The sequence below is a fragment of the Brassica oleracea genome, chromosome C9 (genome assembly GCF_000695525.1).
Source record: "Brassica oleracea var. oleracea cultivar TO1000 chromosome C9, BOL, whole genome shotgun sequence".
NCBI lineage: Eukaryota > Viridiplantae > Streptophyta > Magnoliopsida > Brassicales > Brassicaceae > Brassica > Brassica oleracea.
The window spans coordinates 18,973,352-18,983,956 of record NC_027756.1 but is presented as its reverse complement, the minus strand read 5'-3'; the positions used below and the strand labels follow the sequence as shown (position 1 = coordinate 18,983,956).

General features: G+C 38.3%; 1 pseudogene; it reads left to right on the top strand.

Annotated features, from left to right (window-relative positions):
• Window positions 1-5,211: 5,211 nt before the first annotated feature.
• Window positions 5,212-10,605, top strand: part of LOC106314496 — a 14,189-nt pseudogene continuing 8,795 nt past the window's right edge.

Sequence of the window (10,605 nt, the reverse complement as noted above, 5' to 3'; positions counted from 1 at the left end):
AAAGCACATTGAATACACGTTTTCACCTAAATATAACGGTAACATGTTTCGTTGTAATGTCGATGTAACGATTACAACGTATTTCTCATTCCACGTACTTTCGTCGTAAACTTGCATGGATTTTACGACGAACATATTTCATCGTAAATTTATATGGCGTTTACGACGAAAGTTGGACTCCTCGTAACTGCGTTGTAAACACCATGTAAATTTATGACGAAATATTTTCGTCGTAAATCTTCGTTGTTATGGGCACGTTTTCTTGTAGTGACTCCCTCTGTTTCGTAATAAGTGTCATTCTAACACTTTCATGTTTGTTATCTTGTGTCAATCAAACACTTATAAGATACTCCCTCTGTTTCGTAATAAGTGTCATTCTAACATTTTTTTCTTGTTACACAAAAAGTGTCACTTTACAATTTCAATACAAATTATACTTAATTTCAGCTGAAAATTAATTGCAAACTGCGTTGATTTTATAAATAATTTTATTTATCTCAAAATACTATTAGTCAAAAAGGTGTAATTAATAACAATTTACATATATTTCAGCAACTTTCTTAATCTGTGTGAAAAATGTCATAGTGACACTTATTCAGAAACGGAGGGAGTACTAAATTATACTAGATAAAAAGTTCTTATATGAATTAATGTTTGAAATTGTTATACATTATTATTTCAGATTTTATCTGTACATTTTTATCTAACTTTTTCATATGATTCGACAGTTTGTTGGACCTGAAAAACTAATTCCGAAACCAACCCGAAAATACAGGTGCAGTTCGGGTCTGAGTCATGGGCAAAGTACCTATTCAATATATTTCTGGACCGCGAATCTCTGTTCCAGTTTGGGTCCTATTCGAGACTCGATCGGGTACCCAAAGTACCTGGAATGATTTGTGTATATTAGGTATGTTTGGGTATTTCATATATGTTTTCGGCATTCTAGATATTTTTAAGTTTCTGGTTCGGGTTTTTGGTTATAGTTTGGCGTTATGGGTAAAATTTCAATTTTAGAAAAATATATTTTGGGTTGGTAAAATTTTGGGTGTTTTCGGTTCTTCGGATTAGGTTTACGGATAAAATTTTGGATCTTTTGAGTATATGAATATTTTTCAGCTATTTTTTGGATTTCAGTTATTTTTGGGTTTCAAGTCTTTTTTTGTGTTTTTGGTACTTCATGTTTTTTTTGGATTCTAATACCCAAACCAATCCGAACCTGTTATGTATTCAAAAATTAAATTAATTTTGCACATATTTGAATTATGAGTCGGAGTCAATCCGAAACCAAAAAGAACCGACCCTAACTTAAACTATAGATTTTAAAATATTTAGTTATGTCAAACGTTTAAGATCCAAAGAACCCAGACCCGCAGATCCAAACATGAACGCTATGTTTCGAAACATTTTATCTCCTTTGATATAATGTAGAAATATTAAAGGATGTTGGTATAACTATACTAACATTTGAAACATCTGATATGTTTTAAATCAAATTTTCAAAAGTTCAGAGTTTAAATTAAATGTTTTAAAAGTCAAGATATCTGGTACATTCGTGTGATTGAAATAATGTGGGTTGCTAAAAATTTTAAAAAAATAACAATTATCGTTATAATAATTGTTGGAAATCGTGGGTTATTTATTAAAATGTAATAAGTTTTAAGTTGTTGGTATAATAAATATATGTTATGATGTTTGGTTTTATATTATAGGTTTGACTAAAAAATGATAGAGTCCAAACAACTTTCATAGGTAGATTTTTTATGACTCTTTCTCTTTTAATGTAGTATTGATTACCTTGAACATGACTGATGATGAGTTACATGAAATCACAAGAAATCATGAAAATATTATTAGACCTCATGATTCAATATCGATGACAGTTTTTTTTAGCTTCCTCAAACACACGGATGGTAACATCCATATTAGTTTTGATTGTATAATTACGACTTAATTTTAATAATTAATAATCAAGAATTAAAATAATTAAAAAAAGAAAAAAAACTAATATCCAAGGATTTGTCAAAACAAGCAACATTTTTGATAGGTAGTTATTATTTATTAAGAGTTACTTGTCACCAAATTACAAAGTCTAAATTTATCAACCGGGGCTTCTAGCTCTGGTGGTAAAAGGCTCACGGCTGTGAGTTCTGCTACCCAGATTCGAATTCCGGCCACTAGGAAATTCACATATGGAACTCCAGCGCCTGAGACCAAAGACCGTTCATGATGTTTCATATGGTGACCAGTGCATGCTAGGTCCTTGGTCACTTCGGTCTCTAGTCAGGACCACCTCGGTGAGGCCATGACACTCGGTTATAAAAAAAAAAACATTCTAAATCTATCCATGCACCAAGTTTTCTTTTTTTTTTTTTTTTTTTTTTTTAGTATGTGAATTTTCATTAATGAATAATGATGCATGAGATACATTTGATTTTGAAAAATCAAAACCTATTGCATCTAAGATAAGCTAATAAAGCAAAGGTCAGTGACTGCCCCAAAAAAAGATAAAAAAGACATTCAGTGACATGAAGATTCAATCATCACCCGAGGGTTTGATTAAAACTTGACAAAACTAATTCAATAGCATCTTTACAATTCTAGTTGATCGATGCTTTATCTTGAAGCTGGTACTTGCACCAAGAGCATAAATCAGAGAGCAATTCAGTCGGAGAATAGGCTTAGGGGCCGAAGCCTATCCCAAAGGCGATCTCGAGCTAAACAATAGGCGAAGCGAGGTTGACTAGGTCCCGGTCCGACCATCGTCTAGTGGAAAACCACTCCAGACGCCGAAAGTAGCTCCAGAGATCAACGTGACGAGTTTCTGAACACCTTAAACCAACGAGGAGAACCGAGCAAATGGACGCCGGAGATAACCTGTCGGAAGCAAGCGGAGGTTCACAGCACCCGACTCCGGTCCCTTCACACAACCAGGAGACTCAAAAAGATAACGGCTTCTGAACGAGGAAGAGCCATGAAACACCGACAGTCGATCTCCTTCCAGAATTGTGAGCCACAGGGGAGCAAAGAACTCCTATCAACAGAGGGCAAGAACAGCCATCATGCTTGAAGCTAGATGAATCAGACGAAAAGGAGTCCCCGGCGAGTGCCTCAACTCGCCTTTTCATCGCAAATCCGAGGATGAGGATGGGGAAGTCCTAGAAGAGCAACAGATCTGGGTAGATAGGGCGGAAGGTAGAGACATCTCAGTGGCGGAGAGGCAACGGCGGCGACGCGCTACGAGTCCGACGAGCACTCCCGGTTGGATCTGACCCAGATTCAACCACCACCGACTACCAGATCTATAACCAAGTCCAAGCTTCCTATAGACGGAGGACCAACCACAGCATCGCCAACACTCCAGGAAGGGCTGGTACACACTCGTCGACCGCTTAGATCCGGTGGATCCGGCCGCAATCCATCGCGGGTACACACTCGTCGACTGCTTAGATCCGGTGGATCCGGCCGCAATCCATCGGAAATCCAGAGACGTTGAGCAAGGAGGCTGCAGGAGATGGCCGTCAAACAGGAGAAGAGACGAGAAACAAGAAAGCGTGCGGGGTGGCGACCGACGGTCGAGGGCACCGTCGGCCACCGGAAAACAGAGCAAAAGAGAGCTTCCGAGAAGAAAGAGTCGGTGGGGAGAGAGTACAGAGAGAAATTGTTTCTCTCACCTCTCTCTAACTTTGTACGAGAGAAAATCCTTTTATTTTTGTTGTGCTTCTGCACCAAGTTCTCCGTAGGTTACTAAGTTCAATTGATAAATGGATGGGTCTAACGTGAAGTCAAAATCTATCCATGTGCCAAGTTCTCGTGTTATCGTAGGAAGAGACAATCGTTACATGCAATTTAGCTTATACAGTGGACATGACATGAAAGACGTAACGTAGGTACGAATGTACGATGAGTCGATGACGATATATTTCCCATAACGTATTGTTAGAATCTAGTGATAAGAAATGGAGGACAATTTTTTCATCATCGACATATGTTGGGCAAATATTTACTATTCATTGAAATTATCATCGAGATTTACAGATTACCTATCCAAACTGTAGCTTCTTAATTTTATTTATTACAGTATGTTTGTACATTACCGTTGTACTAATTACCTATCAAATATTTAGGGAAATATTGTTGTATTTATGTTAAAAAGAAATTTTAACTTAAATATCTAATATGATTAATTATCTAATTGATTGTTTAATGCTTACTGTTTTGTCAACCAGAAAAAAACTATTCTAATCTAACTTAAGGTCCGATTAATTTTTCCGCTACCACCCGTAAACGTAGTTTTTGCGATTGGTATCGGTTGTTGGTGTTGTGAAACAATCACAGAAAACACTACAATCGCTTTAAACCGCTCTAAAACTTTTAAAACCAAAAGCTGGTTTCAACTAGCATTTGCGGTTGCGGACATTTGTTGGTTGATAAAAAATATAAAATTATACAATATCATAATTTGTTTTATAAAAACTTTAAACTAAGGTTATTCATTGTACTTTAAATTTTTTTTAATATATATACACATATAAAGATATATACATATATAAACGAAACAAAATATTCTTTTAAAAGTTTTAATATATTTCTTCAAAAATTTTTTTATTAAAATTATGACTTTCAACTAATTTAAAATTTAAAATAAATAAAAAATATATTATTTTTAGTCATATTATATTAAAAATTATTATATTTTATCACAATAGTATAATTTTTATATTTTATAATATGTTAATATTGTTAATTTATTATTAAACCGCTACACTATCTCATAATCAATCTGTCTCAAATATCACGCAAACGCACCAATTTCTAACCGATTAACAAAAAATAGAAAAAATAAATAAAAATGAAAATTGATGCGTACATGTAATAGTAATTTAGATTAGATATTCAAATACAAATTATAATATTTTTTAATTTATTTTTAAGCTTTTTGTAAAGGATCCCCGAAATCTGAGGTTAGGTTTTCTATACAGTCCATTATTCAAACTATTAGATAATCAAAATATTCAACCAATACCGGAAATGCCAGCCTTATCCTAACTACAATTCTTTTAATGGAAAAAAAATACGTATAAAATTTCTGCACGTGTTCCTTTCGAATAAAAATTTAACCACACAGAAATTTCTTTACGCAAAAGAGGAGCGATTTCTTGTATAACAAATAGAAGTTCTTCGTTGTCTGTTTTTCTTCTCTCGCTACACATGGGTAGTTCAAGATCACTCCTTCTCCTGCTGGTGCACGTATTTCTTCTGACCATCCCTGTCCGGAGTCAGAGAACAAAAACAGAGTTTATTTTCGGAGGTTTCAGTGGAAGTTAATCGGAGATTCGGATGGAAGCAGATGCTACGGTCCAACCTAACGGACTACTCAGGCTTACTGACCAAAAACCAAACACTATCGGTACAACTTTGTACCGGAAGGCGGTGAGGTTACTGGAGTCGCACAGAAATGCAAGTGTTCGTTCCTTCAGCACATGTATCGTCTTTGCGATAAACCCTACAAGCTCCAAAGAAGGAGGCTATGGGTTCACCTTTACGCTATCTCCGATCCCGGACAGTATATGGGACTTCTCAACAATATCACTGATGCGACCCAAATCAGCAGCTATGTCTCAGCGAGGAGCTTAAGGTATGAACCAGCTAAGCAATTTATCATAGCTTGGCTTAATGGGTATTTTATGGGCCTTATCAGTTTGATCCATGAAGTTCTAGACCGAGAGAAGCTAATGGGCTTGATATAGAACGTGGAGGCCTTATGCTCAATAAGAAATCAATGTTTGGATTTGTCCAAAAAAGGCCCACCAAGAAAATACAAGCCATGGTCGTATAATATATCAATCTGACGGCAATTCCGAGATCTTCAATCATGCAAAACGGCGCAACCAGCCGAAAAGTTCTGCGACCAAAACTTTCAATATTCGGTCAACAGTCTTGGTCTTTGGTCAAGTCAATATTGCTAGTCAAGTCTTTATCGTTTTAAGAGCTTTATAGTTTCTAGGTTTGACTAGAATATTTACTTCTTCCACAACCTATTATATAAAAGCTTGCTATTTTATTGTTTTAATCATTCAACTTTTTAATAAAACCTTTCATTTTAGCTTGTTGAATCATTTGTTCTTCATCGAACATCTTATCTTCTGAGTCGTCGGAGTGTGTCCCATCTTCGGGCTTCGAAGTTGGTAGTATCAAGAGACTTTCCGCACCTCTTGTGTCCCCATTCGATCCACGTCCCTTGATCGTTTGTGTTTTCTAGCTCATTCGGTGCAAGGCTTATCCAATCCACCAACCTTAGAGTGATCTTTCAGTTCAGGACGTATCAACCACCAACGAAAACCCAAGAAATCATGTTTTTGCGGTTGGTTTCGACACGGTTCAAGGGTTCGAGGATGGTTATCACAGAATGGGGAACCATGTCGGGGTGAATTTCAATAGTCTACAATCTGATTTTGAAGGACATGTCCTGTTTTACAAAAGGGAGCAGAAGGAGGAATTGTTACTCCAAACGGGAGAACCCGTCAAAGCGGATATATTATATGATGGAAACACAAAATTACTGAACATAACGGTCTACCTTGCGGAAATGACTCCTAGTCCGGTGAGGCCAATGATCTCGCGACCGGTTCCGAAGTTGTCCAAGATCATTGAAGAAGAGATGTACGTCGGTTTCACGGCAGCAACCGGGAACGGTGAACGTTCAAGTGCGCACTATATCATGGGGTGGAGTTTTTCCAGTGGCGGAGAACATCCTGTGGCAGCTAAGCTCAATCTCTCCGACCTTCTTCATCCGCCTACGAATACGTCAGAGAAGAGTGCTTACAGTTCTAAGGAAATTGGTCTGATTGTTGCTATATCGGCAGTTACGCTGATATTCATTGTGTTACTAGTCTACTTCTTCATCTACAAGAAGCGAGGAGAGACTCTAGAAGATTGGGAAGTCAACCACCCCCACAGAATGAGATACAAAGAGCTGCATTCTGCAACTGATGGCTTCAGCGAGGAGCGGATTATCGGATACGGAGGGTTTGGAACCGTCTTCAGAGGAAGCCTCTCTACATCTCTGTCTGATCGAATCGCAGTCAAGAAGATAACTGAGGGTAGCGAGCAGGGTATAAGAGAATTTGTTGCAGAGATCGAGAGCCTAGGAAGATTAAGCCATAAGTGTTGGGAAAGTTAGCGGATAATATTTTCTTCGAGAGGTTAAGATGGAATGTAGACGGTTTATGTTTGAGATAGCCTTCGTATTTTAGGAAAGAGATTTTCTACTAAGGCTTGTGTTTGGAGATTTCTTGGAGTCTTTTAGAACTCTTTATGAAATGTTTTCTCTCTATTACTTTTCTTGATTCTTGGATGATACAAATGGTGCTAAGCACCCCTATTTATACAAGTGAAGAAGCAAACTCTAACATGTTCTAGATTTCTATAAATTATTATCTTATTCCAAAATATCTAACATTAATTATTTTACTCCATAACTTTCTCTCTTCTTCTCCATAATTCTAGATAATTTCTTCTCCTTGTGCTCTTCTTTTGGGCTCTTAATATGGATCATGATTTTGGGTTTTGGGCTAATGGAGGAAAAAAACCAACAAATCTCCCTCTTTCTGACTTAGCCCGAAACCGTTGTCATGCCGGTGTCTTTGCAGCAATCTTCAAACTTCTTGATCGGTAATACAATGGTCATAAAGTCTCACCAGTTTTCGTCGGTGTGTACCTTGTTGAGATGTATGAGCTTCTCTTCAAGAACTTCTCGGATCCAATGATGTCGAATATCAATTTTCTTTGAGCGAGAGTGAAACATTGGATTCGTTGCTAAGTGAATGGCACTTTGGTTGTCACATAGCATGTTGTACTTGTTTTGCTTTATTCCCAACTCAAGCAAGAAGTTCTTCATCCACAGCATCTCCTTGCACGCTTCCGTTGCTGCGATGTACTCCGCTTCCGTGGTAGATAAGGCAACACTCTTTTGTAGCTTCGATTGCCAAGAACCAGCTCCCCCTGCAAAGGTAGTCACGAATCCTGTGTCGATTTCCTTGAATCTTTATCACCAGCCCAATCTGCATCGGTGTAACCGTTCAAATCCAATTTTCCATTTCCAAAACATAGACACTTCTTCGTTGTGCCTTGTAGATAGCGTAGGATCCACTTAACTGCTTTCCAATGTTCTTTTCCTGGATTCGCTAGAAAGCGACTCACAACTCCTACTGCATAGGCAATGTCCGGTCTGGTGCACACCATAGCATACATGAGACTACCCACTTCTGATGCATATGGGGTAGTCTTCATTTCCTCTTTCTCCTTCTCACTTGTTGGACTTTGCTCCGAACATAACTTGAAATGTCCACCAAGTGGAGTGTTCACTGGCTTTGCCTTATTCATGTTGAATCTCTCCAACACCCTTTCAACATATCGTTCTTAGGACAACCATAGAAGCTTCTTTGGTCTATCCCGAGTGATCTTCATTCCAAGAATCTGTCTCGCTTGCCCCAGCTTTGCCTTATTCATGTTGAATCTCTCCAACACCCTTTCAACATATCGTTCTTCGGACAACCATAGAAGCTTCTTTGGTCTATCCCGAGTGATCTTCATTCCAAGAATCTGTCTTGCTTGCCCCAGATCTTTCATCGCAAAATACCTTCCAAAATCTTTCTTCAATGCGGCTATCTTGATGCGATCTTGGCCCACAATTAACATATCATTAACATAGAGCAATAATATGAGAAAGTCGCCGCTATCGTACCTCTTTATGAAAACGCAATGATCATTCTTGGTTTTCTTGAAGTTATGATCATTCTTGATTTTCTTGAAGTTGTGATCCACCATGAAGGAGTCAAACTTCTTATACCATTGTCTTGGGGCTTGCTTGAGACCGTAAAGACTCTTCTTTAATCGGCACACCAATTCTTCTTTTCCTGGAACCTTGAATCCTTCAGGTTGCTCCATATAGATCTCCTCCTCGATTTCACCATGTAGAAAGGACGTCTTGACATCAAGTTGTTCAATCTCCCAGTCTAGAACCGCTACTAGACCAAGAACCACTCAGATAGAGGACATCTTCACCACTGGAGAGAATATTTCTTCAAAATCTATGCCTTTCTTCTGGTTGAATCCTTTCACAACCAATCGAGCTTTGTATCTTGGATTTGAGCTTCTATCTTCATACTTCAACCTATACACCCACTTGTTCTTCAAGGCTCTCTTTCCTTTTGGTAGCTTCATCAGCTCATAAGGGTGATTTTCATGCAAGGATTGCATTTCATCTTGCATAGCTTCAACCCACTTATCTTTATGGGTGTCTCCTATGGCCTCCTCATAGCTTTGAGGCTCCCCCTCATCTGTAAGATTAACATACTCATCTCGATAATATCATACAGATTGTCTTGTCTCTCTTCCATACCTTCTTGGCTCATGTTCTTCCTCTGGCTCTATTTGATCTTCTTCTTCACCTTCATTACCATTCGGATCCATGATGGGATCCCCTTCGCCATCATCTCCAATCACTTGTTCATGATCTTGAGGCTTATGAGAATCTTCATTCCTTACAACCCTTAGCTTTGGTTTCTTTGATTTGTTGATGTCTTCGATTGTTTGATCTTCGAAGAAAACAACATCTCTGCTCCGGATAATTTTTCTGTTAACCGGATCCCAAAGACAATAGCCGAAATCATCTCTTGGTGACCCAAGATAGATGCTCTCTTGTGTCTTGGAGTCTAGCACCAAGATAGATGCACTCTTTTGTCTTGGAGTCTAGCTTGGCTCGTTCATCCTTAGGTATATGGACAAACGCTCTGCAACCGAACACCTTCAAATGGTTGTAAGAGACATTCTTAACCGACCAAACTTCCTCCGGGACATCGCCTTCCAAAGGAACTGATGGTGTAAGATTCATGATGTCCACTGCAGTCTTTATAGCTTCTCCCCAAAATGGCTTGGGTAGTTTAGCGTGAGAGAGCATGCACCGAACTTTTTCTGTGATCGCTCGATTCATTCTTTCTGCTAGCCCGTTCAATTGTTGCGTCTTTGGTGGTGTCTTCTCCATTCTGATTCCATGAGCTTTGCAAAACGCTTCAAAGGGACCTCGATACTCTCCACCATTGTTAGATCAAACACACTTGAGTTTTTGACCTGTACTTCATTCTGCTTGGGCTACAAAATCCTTGAAAGCATCAAGAACTTGATCTTTTGTTTTCAAAAGATGTATTACACCTTTCTTGAATGGTCATCAATAAAGGTGATGAAATATGATGCACCTCCATTGGATTTCTCGGACATGGAGCATACGTCAGTATGCACAAGATCAAGAATATGCTTTCTTCTCATAGGCGTAGATGATCTTCGGAAAGCGACCCTATGTTGTTTTCCGGCTAAGCAATCATGACATGGTGAGAGAGAAATACCTTTCATATGCACAAGATCAACAATGTGTTTTCTTCTCATAAGCGTAGACGATCTTCGGAAAGCCACTCTATGTTGTTTTCCGGCTAAGCAATCATGACATGGTGAGAGAGAAATACCTTTCATATCAGGAAGAAGTTTCTTGCTAGAAAGTATACTTAAACCTTTCTCACTCATATGCCCGAGTCTTCGGTGCCATATATC